The sequence below is a fragment of the Pongo abelii genome, chromosome 1 (assembly GCF_028885655.2).
Source record: "Pongo abelii isolate AG06213 chromosome 1, NHGRI_mPonAbe1-v2.0_pri, whole genome shotgun sequence".
NCBI lineage: Eukaryota > Metazoa > Chordata > Mammalia > Primates > Hominidae > Pongo > Pongo abelii.
Window position 1 is genome coordinate 137465103 of NC_071985.2, and position 22092 is coordinate 137487194.

Consider the following 22092-nt stretch of genomic DNA (forward strand, 5'->3'; position numbering starts at 1 on the left):
TTCAGGGTACTTACCAGGCCATTTTTAGCCAGATGGAAAATAACCCCCAAGTTGTGTAATTATTCTTTCTTTAAAGAAAGGTACAGGCTCACAGAGCAAACTAAATCTATTTACTAGCTTACTTCAGGAGCTAGACACTTTAGGTAAATTCTTAAAGACACAGACAAAATGCTATCACAATTTTTCTCTCCAAATTTTTTTTAAATCAGGTGTTGAAAAGAGATTATAAATGAGGATAAAAATAGAAAAATGAGTAATTCAGCTCAATGCAGTATCCATGTGTTTCCAAAACCTAAGTGGGTTGCATTCACAAAACACAAAAGGACATGTTTCTGAAAATTAGACTTTGTCTTGTTTAAAGATTGTCAGGTATGGAATTAGTTAAATTGTGAGGCAAAGACACAATTACTTGTTTGTATCAATAACTGAAAAAGATTGAGAAGACCGAGTGATTTCATAGTGTCCAGTTGCATATTTGTCAGCCTCATTGCGTTGCCAGCTTGTTAGTAACAATAACTCAAGATGAGATCTTGGGCAAGCTATTTAATCTTTTCCATGGCTCCAGTTTGCTCATTTGCAAAATGAGAAGGTTGGACCATATTAGCTCTGAGGCCCTTTCTTGCTCTAATATTCTACAGATAGATGAAATCCCCCCTAATTAAGTAATTCATGTAAAATATATAATGCAATGTCTTACATGTAAGTGGTGAATAAGTGTTTATTAATAATAATATAAACTTCTGATATCTGGCACTATTGTTCTAGCAATTATTCTTGAACACTGACCATTTTAATGTAGAGAGAAAAGCAACACTGAACAGCTCCCACCTAAAACTTGACCCAGGTTTGATCCACAGAGCAACAGGGAAAAGCAAGTGCTCACATCCGTCCCATGCTGCTAGGAAGCAGACTACGTGACCGATTACCAGCTCTTCTGGCAGCATTTTCTGATTTCACCAACAGTTTCTCCTAGGCATTGCTTGGAACAGGAATATGAACCCATAAACGTTGCCTTTTTCCCACTCCTGAAGTATTTTTCTAATCTACCTAGTTATCTGCTGTTCTTGGCCCTTAAAGTTATTTAAAAGTAACACGCATTTGTGAATTTCACATTTTGAGAGATAATGGCTACTTGAAAAGGTCTAAAAAGAAACCAATAGAAATTATAACATAAAGCTTGAACATGTAAGTTCCTATTCCCTGCTTCTCTTACTGTATTTCCTTTAGTGAATGGCACTCATTTCATGGTGTGTCCAAGTCAGAAAAGTGAGTTATCCCAGACTTCCATTTTCTAACTTTTTCTTTCTCCTTCCTTCTTCCTTCCCTCATACTTAACCCAATAGCTGTGCAGTGCCTTGCCCAATTATATGCATTTGATGAATATTTGTTGAATCAACACCAGGAACAGCTAACAATTGTATAGTACTATATGTGCCAGGCACTCTTCTAAACATTTCATATGTATTCACTCATGTAATACTGACAACTTCATCATTCCCATTTAACAAATTAGGAAACTGAGGCATAAGAGATTAAGTGACTTGCTCAGAGTCACACGGCTAGTAAAAATGCTTTTTAAAACCAGGCAGTTTGGTTTCAGAGTCCATGCACTCAACCACTATTCTTTACTGTCTGTTTCTATCTTGGGACATTTAGGTTTAATCTTACCATCAGAGTAAGGTATATTTATTCCAAGCTAAATAAAACAGGCAGTATATTGCTTGCGCTCAGCAATTATTTTCCTTTCTTTGTCCTATAGACATTATTGTTCTTTTTAAATTTGTCTTACCTTCCCAATTTAACAGTGTGTCTTGGAGCTTTAGAGTGACCAGGACAACACTCCAAAGCAGTATAAAGCAACTCTTTCATTCCTCTCTAGTTGCCTAATGGCACCCCCATTCCTTGCCTGCACACAAGTCAACAGGATGGGAAGCAACAGGAGGGAATAATTGAAGGGTAAATTGAGGGCAACATAGAAAGGGAAAAGAATAGAGTTGATTGAGTAACCACTGTGAAGATTCAGAAGTCTGTAAGCAGGGTGTTAGGTGATCCATGCTGTGTTTTAGGAAGGAAAATTTGTCAACACTGCATGGGACAGACTGGCATGGGGACGGACTGGGATATCACCTTGTCAGCTCTGCCCCTAAGTGCTGCCTAGACATCAGGAGGGCCTCATGCTGAGCAGTGGGGACGGGGATGTTGAGACAAAGTCCAGAGATATTTTGGAGGTAAAATTGGCCTCTGTGCCTGATTAGATGGAGAGGGTGAAGGAGAAAGGAGAAAAAGGCATCCTCAGAGCATGTGGACAGAGATACAGGGAGAATGGTAACATTTATAGTTATAAATGTGCACCGGTTATAGTGGTAAACAAGACAGAAACAGGCCTTGCCTTCCTGAAGCTTATAGTCTGCTGGAGACACATAATAAAAAAGCAAAGCTAATAATATCTGTCAAGTTCTACAAAAGAAACCCAGACATAGAGCATGAAGGGGAGAAGAAGAAAGCATGTCTCCTTGGAGGTAGGCAAATAAGCAGTAGAGTCTTGTGTCACAGGAGTCAAGAAAGCAGTGAATTTCAACGAGAAGGGGATGTTCAAGACCAGACATTAGGAGGTCGTGTGAGTTGGCATGAGACGGCTATTAATGGCTCAGGAAAGCAGAATCTGTAAAGCAGTTGAGGTAGAAATTGTGGGCCACTGGCTGAAAAGGAAGTGAGGCATGAGGAAGCTGTGAAAATCAACCCATACCAACCCTTTTGAAAGTTTGGAAGGTAAGAAAGTTGTCAGATTCAAAATGGAGTCACTTGTGTCAAACCCTGGCAAAATGGAGCTGGGAAAGGCCATGAAGAGGGAGCTCTCACACATGATTTGCCTGATAACAGGAACTATGACAACAAACTTTTCCAATACTGCAGCTTACTACATGAGTCACCCAAGGACAGCTAGCAGTACAAGGACAGCTAGTGGCTGATACAAGAACAATTGCCTGACACACTGTCTCACAGGCCTAATCCAAAACCACAAGGGCCTAACTAGAACTCCAATATTCTAAGTCCTACCTAGCAAACACTGATCCTCGCTGATCAAAACTCACCAGCCCTTAGAAGACACTGCCAGCATCAATGGACTTTCCTTCAAATCAACTTGTATAACCTCCTCTTTCCCCCTAAAAACTCTAACCATTTTCCTTTGTTCTTCCAGACATACTAGAGGCCACCCTGTTCTGAATGTATGTCCCAGATTATAATCCTACTTCTCGCATATTCTTAAATAAAATCTTTTCATTTGGAGATTCATCTCTATCTATTTTTTATGTTGGCAAAGAGAAGGAAAGAAATAGGAGGTTAGCTTGAAAGGGAAGCAGGTTTAAGAGGGCTTTTCTAAAGATAAGGCAAAGTTAACTTCTTTGTGGACTAAGTGGGAGAAGTTCTTGTAGGCAGAAGCTGAAGATTCAGGAGAGAATCTTCTGAATACACAGCTGAAAGAGAAAGCACAAAAGAAAGAGAAGAGAGGTCTAATAGCAGAGATGTATGAGTGAGCTATGGAAGACAGAAATAAGAAGGCTTCATCCAGAAGAGAGCATGTATCACTTGGGGCAAGAAAGGGAAAATAATGAGGTGACCTTTTCTAAATATTGAATAAGGTCAGGAAGCTGCTCAGGAAATATTTTCACCTCCAAGTGTGAGGCTGCATCTGAAAGGCACCACCACTGTTTACAAAGAGAGACCTGTATACTAGGAGAGGATCCTGAAATAGTCTGTTATTACGAATTCAATACACAGACGGTATTTGCAAAGTCACACCAGCATTTACCTCAAGAAATCAATAAAAAGTATTAAGTGGCTCTGATTTTCCTTTTACTATCAGAAACAGGAAAAATCTAGTAAGCTGTTTGGATAGACATCACTTAAATCAATTACCTACAAATAATTGAATTTATTTTCAAGTATAACAAAATAGGAAAATCATTTTAATTGCTTCTTTTAAATGCATATGCTTCTATAGTAAATAGTGCATAAGCAGAAGGGAAAGAAAAGCAAAAGGCAATTACATTTATTGCACACATACTATGTTCCAAGTATCTTGGACTAGCTGTAAGATACCTTTTCTCACTTAATTCTAATACCTGATAAAGTAGACATTATCACCTTTTTATAGATGGAACTGGGGCTCAAATATATTAAAGAGCCTTCTTCTGAATGTTCTTGCTTTCATACAACTACCTAGAATGTTCATGTCTAGATGCTGGCTTGGCACCAAACTCTAGAGCCCTGGGTTTGGCACCCCTGCCACCATGGAAGCCCTGGGCACTAACAATCCTATCCCCCAGATTCATTGTCAGAGGACCTTGGCATTTCATCATTTCGTTCACAGCCATTTGCAGCAGATAGGATCTCAGATGCTTTCTTGCCCACCATCTTTCTAGCAGCTCCACAGCCCTTAGTCCCTGATGAAGGGGCAGGCCCAAGTGGTTTAATGGGACCCCTCTGCCCCGTAGTCACATCTCAGCGGATGTCCCAGGGTGAAAAAGCTGACCCAAGGCCAAGTGCCAGCCAACCATTCTCTAATAAGAAGCCAACTAAGACACATAGAATGCACCACTTTGCGATGGGCTCTAGAACTAAAACCCAGGCAGGTTTGGAGTTGGAGCTAATACCAAACCAAAGCTATACATAAGCGCTAACGTGGGCCCTGAGAGAAGGAAGCAAGAATAGAGAGAAGAAGCTGAGCTGCAAAGAGAAGCATGGAACAGAAACACGGAAAATCAGAGGTAAGAAACCACATGGCCCTGGGGAAAGAGAGAACATCTCCATTCCTGACTCCTGTCCCTTTGGGGCCCACCTGTACTTAATATTGGACCCTCTTGCACATGGTATTGTCTAATATAGCCTTGTAACAAACCATATTTTTGAGACAGTGTCTACTACTTGCAATCAAAGTTGTTGGCTAATCATTCATTGAACACAAATCAATGTATTAATAATATAATAACATTAACTAACATCTAGTGCTTTACATTTTAACTGTTGTGCACTCATTAATTCATTTGATCCAAACAACAGTGTTAATATTATTCTCGTTTTACAGGTAAAGAAATAGTGGTGTAAAAAGTTAATATTTAAATGTCTTCAAAATGCCACTACAAATTCATTCCCTAGAATCCTACTTCTACTTCCACTCCCAAATAAGCTCTACTTTGCCTGGTTTCAACTAGAGTAAACTCAGGTCTTAAATCCAAGAGGGTTTTCTAACCAATTTAATTGATGGGATGAGAGTAATTCATCTCTTTTTCAACTGTAGAAACGAGTTAAAAATAGCTTCAGAAAACAAAATTTATTCCTGAACCAAAAATTAAAACTTAATAATGTGCAACCAAATTGCATTGAGCTTTTATCACATTTTGCCCTTGCTGAACATTTTTGGCTTCAGCAGCTGCTCCATGAAATGTAACTGTCACTACAGTGAATAAATAAGCAACTATTGCTGTGATACAGCTGCCCCTTGTAACAGCATTAGGGAAAAGCCTTTAGTGGAACCACAGGCCGGAAGAGAGCTGCATTCTTGCTGAATACGGATAGGATTTCATGCAGTCTACAGAAATTCCCCTTAGACTATAGTACATGTAGAAGGGCAAATGTGCTTCAGAGTGGACGTCTGCTGTTTAGCTTACCCAGAAGGCTTTCCTTCTTCTGGGAATTTTTCCAAACCTAACTCCACTCTGGCTATGTGATTCCTGTGGAGGAATTGCCATTTTTCTATACAATGCTGCCACGCTGACCACAGCCAATTGGTCCAAGCCAGGCCAACCAGAGTCTTCTCTCAAGGTGTTGCCCACTGGAACAAAGAAAGAGAATCAGTGTCTAGAAACAAAAGATTTAAAATGTACAACTTGGGAGCTATCAGTAGGCCATGTTCTCTGCCGCACAGAAGAAGGCAGCCTTCAAAGAGAATGAAGCCAATACAGAGAAATGAAAGCATTTGAATCCCTGATTGCAGCTGTGTCTGGGCTCAACTGTATCACTGTCCTCCCTGTATTTGATTGCTCAGTCCTTTCCTGGATTATCTAGGCCAATAAAACCCTTTGTCTAAATTGTTTTGATTTAGGTTTCTGTCATTTTCATCTAAAAGTCCTATACAATCTTATCATTTATTCTCAATTTTTTGGGCCATTTGTAAGAGAGGCATACTTTCAGTTTTGCACAGAAACTTGGGTAGTCAACATATATTTCTTCTCTTCCTATTGTCTTTCGTCTGACTAACATTTTCCTACTACGCAGATTAGCCTCCCAGCTCCATTTTTGCAAGTACCTTGGAATCAGAGCCACTACACTGTAGAACCTTAGGAATGCCATTTACGTATGTGAATCCCATCCCCTGGAGTTGCACAACACGTAGTCATATTCAGCAGCCCTGTTGATAGTGATTCAGGATTGTTTTATCCTGAAGAGAGCTGGACTGGCTTGTTCACTTAGCAATGTTAGCTTATAGTTTATGGAGAGAAAAATGGTAGATGTGGTCCCCAAATGAACCAGCGTGATATAAGAAAGGAAAGTTATGTTCCATGACTCACTGACTCTGTAGCAAGGGCCAGCCACCTCAAACATCGAGTATTAGCAGCAAAAAAGCGCTGGCAAGGCCTGTGGGAGAATTGAGTGCACTGAAGGCGGGAAAAAGCCAAAGCAAAGTTCAATGGGTCATTCAGGCCCTCATCCCCTGGTCAATAATACTAATGGAAGGGAGTCTCTGTCTTTATTCTCTGATTCTGCTCATTAGCAGTAGTCTATACAACATTCCAGACATATCCCAGTGCCAGGGCCCTCCGCCCACCCCGCATTTACTGCAGTCTGTCCAAGTGGAAGGGTGGTCCCAGAGTTCCCACTACCAAGTCTCGGATCACACCTCAATAAAAGGTCATTGTTGAAGTCTATCACACCAGGACTCATGCCAGGACCCTCCCAGGAAGGGCTTGGAAGAGCTGTTGTTATAGCCCTTGCCTGTATCAAACAGAGCGTGCTCAGGAATTAGGGTAAACTGAACCGTCATGTGGAAGTGACAGAAAGAGGGGTAGGGATCAGGGTTCTATATGGGGATACCCCATGCAGGGAAGCACACATTCTCTTTCTGCAGGACTCCTCTTAAGCAAAGTCTTCTCTCTGTCCTTAATGCCCCATTCTAGCTCAATTCAGTGGTTCTCACATTCAGGGAGAAAAAAAATCTCTAAAGCCTTGTATTCAAAGTATGGCCACTGACCAGTTGCATCATTGCACTTGAGAACTAGTTAGAAATATGGAATCTTGCTTCACCCAAACCTACTGAATCAGCACCTGCATTGTTAAAAGATGCCCACGTGATGCACGTAGAGATTACAGTTGAAGAAGCACTGACTTGGCATATTTACCGAAAATATAAAATCCCAGGCATTGCCTCTAAAGATTCTGATTTTTCATATCTAAGGATGGGCTCAGGAATCTACACTTTCACCAAGCACATTTGGCAATTTTTAACCAGGAGGTTCCTGGACCATACTTTGCAAACTACTGGTTTATTTTATTCCAAAACCAAAATTCCCCTCAATACTTGTTAAAACAATTTCTTTTTTAAATTATAGATTCGGGGATACATGTGCAGGTTTGTTACACGGGTATATTACATAATTCTGGGGTTTGGGCTTCTAGTGAACCTATCACCCAAATAGTGAACACAGTACCCAATAGGTAGTTTTCAACCCTTGCTCCCCTCCCTCCCTTAAAGCAATTTCTTATTTTTCTAGAGTCTTTGAGGGAGTAAGGGAAAGAAACACAGAAAGGCATAGTTCCATTATTTCATAGGAAGCTAATGGTCAAAGCAAAACAATCATCAACTTCTAATTCTGCATTTCCACCATCGGATATGTTCTCCTTCGGCACTAGAGCCAACGTCGAAAGGAGCAGATGGAATGACCAAGAAACAGGGAGCCAGAAGTGGAGGAAAATGGTACAGATTGGGGCAAACACATGGAGCAAACATGGGGAGGCAGAAGTAAAACAAATCAGAGCATTGCCACAGAGTCTCTTTATGGTTGTTGCTGAGAATTCTAATTCAAGCAATATAAGAAGGACCTATCTAAAAGAACCTTAAAACTCTCCTGAAAGACTTAGAAGAAGATTTGAATAAGCAGAAAGCACATATTATTCTTGGATAGGAAGGCAGCATTATAAAGATATCAGTTTCTCCTAAGTTTTCCTGGAAATAAATATATTGCTTCAAGTTGGCAAAATGGTACTTAAGTTCATCTGGAAAAATAAATATGTGAGAATAGTCAGAGGAGAACTAAGGGATTATAACTGTACTAGATACAAAAGCATAATATAAAGCTATTGTAATTAAAAAGTTTGCTACTGATGCAAGTATAATCAGATCCTAATAAATATAGATATCTGGTATATTATAAGGAAAATCATAAATAATGTATTAAGTATATTTTTGAAAAAAAATAAATATTGAGGAAGTATTTAATAGTGCTGGACCAGTTGAATAATCATTAGCAAAAATAAGTTGCTGCTAATACAGCAATTCATTGCAGATGGAACAAAAATTCAAAGAAAGCACCAAAATACTAAAATAATAGATAGGTGAATAGGTTTTCATTATTAGCCAAGAATGGAAAAAGCCTTCCTAAACATGAAAAAAAAAATTAGCCATAAAGAAAGAGGTTGCTAAATTTGAATACTTAAAATCAAAACATTCTTTTTAATAGAAGTCAAGGTAGAAATTTTTAAATTGGAAAAAAATTGCAACACATGAAACAGAGGAATATCAATATGAAAAAGAGAATAACTCAACAGAAAAATGGGGAAAAAACATAAGCCAGCAATTTATATTAAAACAAATATAAATAGCCTGTAAATATGTGAAAAGATAGTCAATATCACTCATAATAAATGCAAATTAAAACAAAAAAGTATACCATTGTTTACAGATTAGCAATGACTTGAATAATTTCATAATACAGTACCTAATTTTGAATCTTATGCATTGTCAGTGAGACTACAAATTTTAAAAACTCTGGGGCAACTTTGACAATATTAACTCAAGTGAGAAATTCTATGCCCTTTGATTAATGGAGTCAATGTATATGGATTTATCCCAACAAAAATATTTGATTATGGGTGTAAAGGTATCTGTAGAAGGATATTTTGTAATGGTAAAAATCTGAAGACAACCTTCAGCAGGAGTTAGGTAAATGCTTATGGCACATCCATACCATAAACTATTATGCCAGCCATGATGAAGAACAAAGTGGATCTACATGTACTTTTATTATTATTATTATTATTATTATACTTTAAGTTCCGGGGTACATTGCAGAACATGCAGTTTTGTTACATAGGTATACACGTGCCATGGTGGTTTGCTGCACCCATCAACCCGTCATCAACATTAGGTATTACTCCTAATGCTATCCCTCCCTTAGCCTCCCACCCTCCGATAGGCCCCATGTTCTCACTCATAAGTGGGAGCTGAACAATGAGAACACATGGATCTACATGTACTTCCATGGAAAATGACTAAGAAACATAAATGGGCAGGGATTACGAGCATGACATCTGGAAATGGACATCCCCAATTTACAAACAGCTCCTCAACTAATAAACTACATGAACTTAGATCCTTACCTTCTCTGTACCTCAGTTTCAGTTTCCCCATATTTAAAATGGGAATAGTAACAGTATGTACTTCATAGGGTTGTTGTGAGGACTAAATAAAGTAGTCTTATAAAGCATTTAGCACAGTGCCTGACTCATAATAGGCACTACACACAGAGATTATTCACAGTGCCTCTCTTTGGGAAGCGGAGCTGAGTTTGGAGCTTGCATATGACTTTTATTTCATACTTTTCTACACTGTTTGGTTTTCAACTTAAATATATTACTACTTTTATAATAAAAAATTCTCAGTTTAAACTTAAAGAATCCTATCAGAAACTTATTTTAAAAGACTATTCCATGAGCATTTCAATATTTGACATATTCTTAAAGTTAAATTCCCCTCAAAATAAATGTCTATAGTCTTTCCGCAAAGAATAAAACTAAATGGCAGCTCTCCAGCATCTGTAAATCTCACACTACCCATCCAGACAGAAGGGCTGAATTTGCCTGGTGAAGGATAACAGCATTGAGTCGTGAGGCTTTAGTTGACTTATTTGTTGTTATAATAAACCATTATTCATTCATTCTCCAAAGTATATAAGACAGACTGACCTTGGCAGCATTTTTTAGGAGTGAGAGGACTATAAGCCAAATATCTAATCATCAGAATCAAAATCTGATTTCTGGATCATCAGAAAAATCAGCCTCTTCTGCCACCAAATGATCCTCCTGCTGACCACATTTTCAGTCAATCAGAATATAATCCTATCATGGGCAGTGAGCGAGTGTGAGGATTGCATTTTGTTTCATAGCTGGTCTAAACATGATTACTGCTTTCATCACACAGCCATATCATCAAGTCAATAAGGATTTTCTACACTGACTTTTCATGTTGCACAGACTGTATAGAGGAACTTGAGTAATTCCAATTTGCTGCACAAAGCCCAGCTCTGCAAAGAATAGATCGGTACCTGTTCACCTTGGCTTGTTCAGGATAAGCCCATGATACTACTCCCTAGCTCATGAGTACATTTCTTTTATTCCAAATATATATATTTTTAAAAAACTCATAAGCTTTAGTTCTACTTCTAAAATAAACTTTTAAGACACATCTATTATTCAAGCCACGGATGCTATGAAAACCACAGTACTCCATTCCATTCTTTATACATCTTTACATTCCTTTAAATCATACAAGTCTCCATTTTGAATCCAGAGTCACTAGGCACAGTAACTACTAGCCCACCAGGGTCATACAGACAGAAAGCACATTCAACTACTAAAATATGCTTCCAAACTCAAAATTTAGCTTAGTCCCAGCAAGAAATGGAACAATCACTTTCTGCCCAAAGCTTTATGGCTCTAGATTTGGCTATGAAGAGATACTACAACAATGCAGGAAAATATTTCCTTGAAAAGTCTTGTAGTTTGTTATGGAAGGTAGAAAAAGTCTTAAACATTTCCAGAACAACAAGAAGAGGTTTACGTCATAGTTATGTTTGCAAAACTAGGTAACCATTTACTTATACAAGGAAAAAATGTCTGGAAAAGAAAAAAAAATGGATCAGGTGCCATCTCAGGAACTTTCCTCCTAACACCAATATTTCCCTTGCTCTAAGAAATAGATAAATATACCCAGGAAGCGTGAAAATCCTCCATAACGAATACCATAAACAACAATCTCCTCTTGATTCTGCTTCTGTCCAGCTATTGCTCTCATTTCACAGCAAAACGTCTGGAAAGCTATCAATGGTCATCATATCCATTTCCTCACTTCCCAGTCTCTGTTCTTCCTACCTTAATCAGATTTCTGTTCCCACCATTGCACACTGACTGCCCTTTTCAAGGTCACCAGTAAACTCCACATTGCCAAACATAGTGATCATTTTTCTGACCTCATCCAACTCAACTTCTGAACCACCACCTCACTAAAATAAGCTCTTCTTTTGTCATTTATGACACCACATGATATGATTTGGCTCTGTGTGTTATAATACAGAATAGCATGGGGGCAGTTTCCCCCATGCTATTCTCGTGATAATGAGTCAGTTATCATGATATCTGATGGTTTTATAAGGGTCTGTTCCCCTTTCACTCTCTCTCCCTTCTGCTGCCATGTAAGATGTGCCTGCTTCCCCTTCCGCCATGATTGTGAGTTTCCCAAGGCCTCTCCAACAATTCAGAACTGTGAGTCAATTAAGCCTATTTCCTTTATAAGTTACCCATTCCCGGGCAGTTCTTTACAGTAGAGTGAGAACAGACTAATATGCCACAATATCCTGGTTTTCCTACAAACCACAGATGTCTCCCTTCTGATCTCTTTTGTCAGCTCATCATCCTCAGCTTCCCCTCTAAACCCTGGCGTGTCCCACACTGGGTCTAAAGACTCCTCGTTTCTATCTTTCCTCACTCACTTGGGATCTCATCCAGTTTCATGGCTTCAAATGCCATCTATAGACTGTACTTCCAAGGGAGACCTCCAGTACAAATTTCACCCTTAAACCTTAGTTGGCTGTCCAACTGCCTAGTTGGCATTTCTACATGAAGCTCTAATCAAAATCCCAAATATAACGTGTCCAAACAGAGTGCTTAATTTTCTACCTCCTATTCTGCTCCTCTTCCAGTCATCCCCATTTCAGCAATGGCATTATTGTGTACCAAGTTTCTAAACCAAAACCTAAAAGTCATTCTTCACCTCTTTCTCTGATCATCCCCTATAACAAATTATGAGGTCCATCAACTCTAACTCCAGAGAATGTCTCAAATCCATTTATCTCCATCACCACTCCGGCCACTCTAGTTCACGACACATTCATCTATCACCTGATCTTATGCAATAGCCTCCTAATCGTTCCCTTTGGCTGCCAATGAAATATTTTAAAATATTATCAGATCATGTCCCTTTCCTGTTTAAAACTTCCCAATGGTTCCCCATTTCTCCTTCTGCTGCCTTTAAAACCCTGTATAATTTGACCCCTGACATGTATGAGCTCATTTCTTTGACTTATGAAAATTCAGGCACACTAGCTTTCTTTCTGTTTTCTGAACACACTGAGATTTGTCTCATTTCAAATGTTTGCACTAACTGTGTGTCCTACCTGAAAGGTTCTACTTCTGGATCGTCCCATGTTTGGTTTCTTCTGATCACAATGGGTCTCAGGTTAAATGTAACCACCTCAGAGTAACTCCTCTGAACTCCTACCTAAAATATCTCATTAATCCCACCTCCTCTATCACTCTCTCTAACAACCTCCTACTTTCATTCCCTCATAACATTTATAACCATCTGAAATTGGTACTTTTATGTGTTTGTCTATTTTCTGCTCCCTCTTCTTCTTTTAGAATATACATTCTGTGAGAACAAGAACCATGGCTATATTGGACACCTACCACCTAAAACAGGGTCTGGCACATAGCAAAAACCCTATATATAAATTTGTTAAAAAATTAATAAATGAATGAATGACACAAATAATACAAGTGGGAGCTTTGCATCCGTTCATTTAATCACTCCAAACATTTGTCAGATGCTTTGTTGTGATGTTCAGTTTGGAAGCAAAAATAGGTAAGTACGCCCCTGTCCTTGAGAATGGGCATCCCCAAAGCAAAATTTACTAAGAACTGCCAAAGAGAAGCCAAAAGAAGTCAGTCAACTAAAATCAAAGTGTATAGATCTTTGTATTTGTGGCATCGAATAATTATTAAATATCTGTGGTTATGTAGAGAGCTGAAGGTAGGAATACTTCAAAGAATGATGAGGAGGAAAGTCAAACTGGAATATTCAAGAGGTAAATATTACAGAAAATGAAATCATTGTAGTGATAAAGTAACCCATTTGTTTAGAAACTGAGAACAGAAGAAATAAGAAGGATAAAGAAGTAATAGAATCAAGAGATATTTCTTTGAGCATAGTAAGGGCATAAACTGATAAAGTAACCCATTTGTTTAGAAACTGAGAAGAGAAAGAATAAAAGGATAAAGAAGTAACAGAATCAAGAGATATTTCTTTGAGCATAGTAAGGGCATAAACTGTGCATGTGTGAAAGGAGAAGAGGAAAGACAAGAGGGAGAGAGGCAGCGAGAAAGAAAAGGATGAAAAATTAAAAAAAAGATGGACAAGAGAAAGAGAGATGATAAGAGTAGCATGGAGAAGACAAAAGAGAAAATAAAATGAAGAAATGTGAATTAATAACCAGAGAGAGAGGACTAGGGCAACCACAAAGGCTGATGGCAGGAAGACCAAAATTAGACCCATGAGTCGGAAGCTCCACTGGACCTCGAGCTTCCTGAAGGCACAGAATATAGCTTACTTTATGTGCCCAGCATCACACTAGAAATTACTTTGTATTCCTAGTGTAGTAGATTGTTAAATTGGAAGTTTTTGTTTTGTTTTGTTTTTTACTTTAAGTTCTGAGATACAAGTGCAGAACATGTAGGTTTGTTACATAGGTATATATGTGCCATGGTGGTTTGCTGCACCTATCACCGCATCACCTAGGTCTTAAGCCCTGCATGCATTAGCTATTTGTCCTAATGCTCTCCCTCCCCTTGCCTCCTACGCCCCTGACAGGCCCCAGTGTGTGCATTGTTCCTATCCCTGTGTCCATGTGTTCTCATTGTTCAACTCCCACTTATGAGGGAGAACATGTGGTGTTTGGTTTTCTGTTCCTGTGTTAGTTTGCTGAGAGTGATGGTTTCCAGCTTCATCCATGTCCTTGCAAAGGACATTATCTCATCCTTTTTTATGGATGCAGAGTATTCCACAGTGTATATGTGCCACATTTTCTTAATCCAGTCTATCATTGATGGACATTTGGGTTGGTTCCAAGTCTTTGCTATTGTGAATAGTGCCGCAATAAATGTGTGCACAATATGTGTGCATGTGTCTTTATAGTAGCAGGATTTATAATCCTTTGGGTATATACCCAGTAATGACATCGCTGGGTCAAATGGTATTTCTAGTTCTAGATCCTTGAGGAATCGCCACACTGTCTTCCACAATGGTTGAACTAGTTTACACTCCCAACAGTGTAAAAGCATTCCTATTTCTCCACATCCTCTTCAGCACGTGTTGTTTCCTGACTTCTTAATGATTGCCATTCTAACTGGTGTGAGATGGTAACTCATTGTGGTTTTGATTTGCATTTTTCTAATAATCAGTGATGTTGAGCTTTTTTCATATGTTTGTGGGCCACATAAATGTCTAATTTTGAGAAGCGTCTGTTCACATCCTTTGCCCACTTTTTGATGGGGTTGTTTTTTCTTGTAAATTTGTTTAAGTTCCTTGTAGATTCTTGATATTAGACCTTTGTCAGATGGGTAGATTGCAAAAATTTTCTCCAATTCTGTAGGTTGCCTGTTCACTCTGATGATAGTTTCTTTTGCTATGCAGAAGCTCTTCAGTTTAATTAAATCACATTTGTCAGTTTTGGCTTTTGTTGCAATTGCTCTTGGCGTTTTCATCATGAAGTCTTTGCCCATGCCTATGTTCTGAATGGTATTGCCTAGGTTTTCTTTTAGGGTATGATTTTCTGATGTACATTCAAGTCTTCACTTGATGTTGAGTTAATTTTTGTATAAGGTGTATGGAAGGGGTCCAGTTTCAGTTTTCTGCATATGGCTAGCCAGTTTCTCCAGCACAATTTATTAAATAGGGAATCCTTTCCCCTTTGCTTGATTTTGGCCAGTTTGTCAAAGATCAGATGATTGTAGATGTGTATTGTTATTTCTGAGGTCTCTGTTCTGTTCCATTGGTCTATATGTCTGCTTTGGTACTAGTACCATGCTGTTTTGGTTACTGCAGCCTTGTAGTATAGTTTGAAGTCAGGTAGCGTGATGCCTCCAGCTTTGTTCTTTTTGCTTAGAATTGTCTTGGCTATACAGGCTCTTTTTTGGTTCCATATGAAATTTAAAGTAGTTTTTTCTAATTCTGTGAATAATGTCAATGATAGTTTGATAGGGATAGCATTGAATCTATAAATTACTTTGGGCAGTATGGCCATTTTCATGATATTGATTCTTGCTATCCATGAGCATGGAATGTTTTTCCATTCATTTGTGTCCTCTCTTATTTTCTTGAGCAGTGGTTTGTAAGTCTCCTTGAAGAGGTCCTTCACATCCCTTGTTAGCTGTATTCCTCAGTATTTTATTCTCTTTGTAGCAATTGTGAATGGGAGTTCACTCATGATTTGGCTCTCTGCTTATCTATTGTTGATGTATACAAATTCGTGTGATTTTTGCACATTGATTTTGTGTCCTGAGACGTTGCTAAAGTTGCTTTGGGCTTTAGCAAAGAGATTTGGGCTGAGACGATGGGGTTTTCTAAATATACAATCATGTCATCTGTGAACAGAGACAATTTGACTTCCTCTCTTCCTATTTGAATACTCTTTATTTCTTTCTTTTGCCTGATGGCCCTGGCTAGAACTTCCAATACTATGTTGAATAGGTGTGGAGAGAGAGGGCATCCTTGTCTTGTGCCGGTTTTCATAAGGAATGCTTCCAGGTTCGCCCATTCAATATGAAATCGACTGTGGGATTATCATAAATAGCTCCTATTATTTTGAGATATGTTCCATCAATGCCTAGTTTATTGAGAGTTTTTAACATGAAGGGATTGTAAATTTTGTCAAAGGCCTTTTCTGCATCTATTGAGATGATCATGTGATTTTTGTCATTGGTTCTGTTTATGTGATGGATTATGTGTATTGATTGGCATATGTTGAACTAGTCTTACGTCCCAGGGATGAAGCCAACTTGATTGTTGTGGATAAGCTTTTTGATATGCTACAGGATTTGGTTTGCCAGTATTTTTTTGAGGATTTGTGCATCGATGTTCATCAGGGACACTGGCCTGAAATTTTCTTTTTTTGTTGTGTCTCTGCCAGGTTTGGGTATCAGTATGATGCTGGCCTCATACAATGAGTTAGGGAGGAGTCCCTCATTTTCAATTTTTGGAATAGTTTCAGAAGGAATGGTACCAGCTCCTCTTTGTATCCCTGGTAGAATTCAGCTGTGAATCTGTCTGATCCTGAGCTTTTTTTGGTTGGTAGGCTATTAAATACTTCCTCAATTTCAGAACTTGTTATTGGGCTATTCAGAGATTTGACTTCTTCTTGGTTTAGTTTTGGGAGGGTGTATGTGTCCAGGAATCTATCCATTTCTTCTAGATTTTCTGGTTTATTTATGTAGAGGGGTTTATAGCATTCTCTGGTGGTAGCTTGTATTTCTGTGGGGTCAGTGGTGATATCCCCTTTACCATTTTTTATTGCATCTATTTGATTCTTCTCTCTTTTCTTCATTACTCTAGCTAGCAGTCTATTTTGTTAATCTTTTCAAAAACCCTCATCCTGGATTCACTGATTTTTTGAAGGTTTTTTGTGTGTGTGTATGTCTCTATCTCCTTCAGTTCTGCTCTGATCTTATTTCTTATCTTCTGCTAGCTTTTGGATTTGTTTTCTCTTTCTTCTCTAGGTCTTTTAATTGTGATGTTAGGGTGTCAATTTGAGATCTTTCTAGCTTTCTGATGTGGGTATTTGGTGCTATAAATTTCACTCTTTGCACTGTTTAGCTGTGTCCCAGAGATTCTGGTACATTGTCTCTTGGTTCTCATTGGTTTCAAAGAACTTCTTGATTTCTGCCTTAATTTCATTATCTGCCCAGGAGTCATTCAGGAGCAGGTTGCAATTTCCATGTAGTTGTGTGGTTTTGAATGAGTTTCTTAATCCTGAGTTTTAATTCTATTGCACTATGATCTGACAGACTGTTTGTTATGATTTCAGTTCTTTTATATTTGCTGAGGTATATTTTACTTCAAAAGATGTGGTAGATTTTAGAATAAGCATCATGTGGCACTGAGAAGAACGTATATTCTGTTGATTTGTCGGGGAGTCTTCTGTATGTGTCTATTAGGTCCACTTGATCCAGAGCTGAGTTGAAGTCCTGAATATCTTTGTTAATTTTCTGTCTTGTTCATCTGTGTAATGTTGACTGTGGACTGTTAAAGTCTCCCACTATTATTGTGTGGGAATCTAAGTCTCTTTGTAGGTCTCTAAGAACTTGTTTTATGAATCTAGGTGCTCCTGCATTGGGTGCATATATATTTAGGATAGTCAGCTCTTCTTGTTGAATGGATTATTTTACCATTATGTAATGCCCTTCTTTGTCTTTCTTGATCTTTGTTGGTTTAAAGTCTGTTTTGTCAGAGACTAGGATTGCAACTCCTGCTTTTTTTTTGCTTTCCATTTGCTTGGTAAATATTCCCCCATCCCTTTATTTTGAACCTATGTGTGTCTTTGTATGTGAGATGGGTCTCCTGAATACAGCACACCAATGGGTCTTGATCCTTTATCCAATTTGCCCATCTGTGTCTTTTAATTGGGCCATTTAGCCCATTTACATTTAAGGTTAATATTGTTATGTGTGAATTTGATCCTGTCATCATGATGCTATCTAGATACTTTGCACACAAGTTGATACAGTTTCTTCATAGTGTCATTGGTCTTTACATTTTGATGTGTTTTTGCAGTGGCTGGTACCAGTTTTTCTTTTCCACATTTAGTGCTTCCACCAGGAGCTTTTGCAAGGCAGGCCTGGTGGTGATGAAATCTCTCGGCATTTGCTTGTCTGGAAAGGATTTTATTTCTCCTTCACTTATGAAGCTTAGTTTGGCTGGATATGAAATTCTGAGTTGAAAATTCTTTTCTTTAAGAATATTGAATATTGGCCTCCATTCTCTTCCGGCTTATAGGGTTTCTGCTGAGAGGTCTGCTGTTAGTCTGATGGGCTTCCCTTTGTAGGTGACCCGGACTTTTTCTCTGGCTGCACTTAACATTTTTTCCTTCATTTTGACCTTGGAGAACCTGATGATTATGTGTCTTGTGGTTGATCTTCTCATAGAGTATCTTAGTAGCATTCACTGTATTTCCTGAATTTGAATGTTTAGGCCTGTGTTTTTAGGTTGGGGAAGTTTTCCTGGATAATATCCTGAAATGTGTTTTCCAACTTGGTTCCATTCTCTCAGTCTCTTTCAGGTACTCCAATCAGTCATAGGTTTGGTCTTTTTACAGAGTCCCATATTTCTCAGAGGTTTTGTTTGTTCCTTTTCATTCTTTTTTCTCTAATCTTGTCTGCCTGCCTTATTTCAGCAAGATGGTCTTCAAATTCTGATATCCTTCCTTCCACTTGGTTTATTCAGGTACTGGTATTTGTGTATGCTTCATGAAGTTCCCAGGCTATGTTTTTCAGCTCCATCATGTCATTTATGTTCCTCTCTAAACTGGTTATTCTAGTTAGCAGCTCCTGTAACCTTTTATCAAGGTTCTCAGCTTCTTTGCATTGAGTTAGAACATGCTCCTTTAGCTCAGCAGAGTTTGTTATTACCCACTTTCTGAAGCCTACTTGTGTCAATTCATCCATCTCATCTTCCGTCCATTTCTCTGCCCTTGCTGGAGTGGAACTGCGATCATTTGGAGTAGAAGAGGCACTCTGGCCTTTGGGGTTTTCAGCATTTTTTCATTGATTCTTTCTCTTCTTTATGAGTTTGTCCAGTAGTGGTCTTTGAGGCTGCTGACCCTTGAATGGGGTTTTTGTGGGGACTTTTTGTTGTTGTTGTTGATGCTGTTGTTGCTTTCTGTTTGTTTGTTTTTCTTGCAATGGTCAGGTCCCTCTTCTGTAAGGCTGCTGTGGTTTTCTGGGGGTTCACTTCAGGCCCTATTCATCTGGTTCACTCCCACACATGGAGATGTCACTCGAGGAGGCTGGAGAACAGCAAAGATGGGTGCCTGCTCCTTCCTCCGGGATCTCTGACCTTGAGGGGCATTGACCTGATGCCACTAGAAATGCTCCCATATAGTGTGTCTGACAACCCCTGTTGGAGGGTCTCACCCAGTTGGGTGGCATGGGGAGCAGGACCCATTTAACAAAGCACTTTGGATGTCCCTTAGTGTCCCTTCACTGGGGGGAAACACATTTGTCTGAGCTGCCTGGATTCCTCAGAACTAGCAGAAGGAAAAGCTAAGTCTACTGGCCTGGGGAGACTGTGGCCACACCTCCTACTAGGGGCTCAGGCCCAAGGAGATCAGAGTTCTGTTCCTGAGTCCCTGGCTGGAGTTGTCAGAGTTCCTGTAGGGAGGCCCCACCAGTGAGGAGGGATGGGTCAGGGTCAGGCCTGAAAAGGCACTCTGTCTGCCATCTGCCACAGCCAGTGTATTGGGCTGTGAGGGATACCTCTTGGGATGAAGCCATCCAGCATCCCCAGTTCCAGCAGGGGAAAAGCATGGTCTGGAGCTACAGAGAGGGCTGCCATCCTTCCTCTACCCTGGAAGCTTAGTGTGTTAGGCAGCTATCAGTCCCAGTGTTGGCTATCACCCTCCCACCCTGCCAAGGGTCTCAAACAGCTTAGACAGCAGGCAGCCACCACTGTGGTGCTGGTCGCCACTCCCCCCAGGAGCTCAGCAGGCTTAAGCAGATTCTAGCTTAGTGGCTGTTGAGAATCTGCACGGCTCTGTGGTTGGGACCCTTGGCCACAGTGACATGGGCTCACTAGTGGGATCTTCTGATCTGTGGGTTGCACAGTTCTGTGGAAAAAGCATGTTTTCCCAGGCTGGGTAGCATGCTCACTCACTGCCTCCCTTGTCTGGGGGGTAGGGGCTCCCCTGCCCCATGTGGTTCTCAAGTGGGCCAACACACCACGCTGCTCTTCCTTCTTCTCTTCGGGTTACACCAGCTGCCTAGTCAGTTTTGATGACAGAACCTGGATACCTCAGTTGCCAGAGCAGGATTCATATGCCATTATAGTTCTTTTCGATGGGAGCCTCCAATTGCTGCTGCTTCTAGTCAACCATCTTAGCCCCCTAAATTGGAAGTTTTGACTGAGCTTCTATGATACAATGGAAAATTCCAAAGTGAAATACCAGAACACAAAACAGAAATTCCAAAGATGTGCTAACAACCAGTTAGAAGGCTCCAAAACTCTCAAAGGGTATGTAAATGTCTTCTCACTCAAAAGAGTGAGGAGGTGGAATTGAAAAGAATACTTGTGAGAAGGTATTCTTTGGGAAAAACTCTGCAGTTGATCTCTTGCTCGCTGTCCCAAGGGTAGTAGTGGGGCTGTTTGATTTCTCAGCTCCAGCTTAGCGAAAACTTCAAATGGACCACTGAACGGCCTCTGCCTTGTACATATCCCCTGAATGTCTGAGAGAGGGATCAGAAGACTGGTCTTGATATATGTCTGAAAAATCTGGAAATGAGAAACTGGGCTTATCAGCCTCAGGTGGTGCTAAGGTAAAGTAGACTGCCATGTTTGGGAAGTAACTGTACTCCACCAATATCAAGGTAAAGAATACAGGAGTATTTCCTACCATGGAAGAGATACAGCCTGGAGCCATTTTAAGTGTTGCCCAAGAGAACTGCCTAGATGACTGAAGGATGTCAATAGACAGTTTTGCCTATAGTGGATTCCTGGAAAACTAGGACCAAAAGAGATACTGGCCACCAGAAAAAAAAGAAGTGCTACTTCTCAAGCTTCTGATTAGCAGGTCCCAGCAGAGAGCCTCCTAAGAATCCATGGAAACCAGTGCATGGGAGTTAGCTTTGAACGCCTGTTTATCCTAGAAAATCCAAAGCCATCTTATGACAGTATCACTCAAGTAAGAACTTTCTGTTTTCCCTTTTCCACCTACTCCTTTGTGCTTTAAAAGGAAAGAGCCAGAAACTGTGACTAGCATCCTGGCAGGGGGCAGGGAGGGAGGGGGGGAATAAAGGGCAAAGGAAAGAAAAAAGTGGCCTTTGCCTCTTACCAAGGTAGCTCCTGACCTACCAGAAGCTGGGAAAGAGGAGAATGTTTCATTTGAAATTGAGTTAGATTTTACACTGGGCTGAGGATTCTAGTCATAGAACTGAGATTAGAAAAGTCATCGAGTCTGCCAGTTCTCATTCTGTTGCAAAAAAAACCCCAATATTCTTATCTAAAAAAAATTAAAGGGGTAGTAGCAGGAAAACAAAGGGGCATACTGATCACATCTTGTAAGTCATGCCTGTTTAGGGTCTTGGTTATGCTAGCAAAGGACCTGTTACATAAGGCATTCAATATGCTTTCAATCAAGTAAATAAAATCATTTAAAATACCATCTAACTCACACAGTATTCAATATGTGTCACTTTTCATATATTTTTATGCTTCATTTAATGCTTACAACAACTCTGTGATATAGGGACTATTATTATCTCTGTTCAAAAAAATGGAGAAACAGGCACAGAGAAGTGCCTCAGGAATAGAATCTATGAATTGGATGCTCCACTGACATTCAGTTTCCAGAAGGAATAGAACACAGCTAGTAAAGAGGACAGCTAGGATTCATAGCCAGGCAGTGTGGCCCTCAAGACACACTATTTGCCTCCAGGCTATTATGCCCTCTCAAATTAGCAAACATTTATGGATAACTACTATGTACCTTATGCTGGATA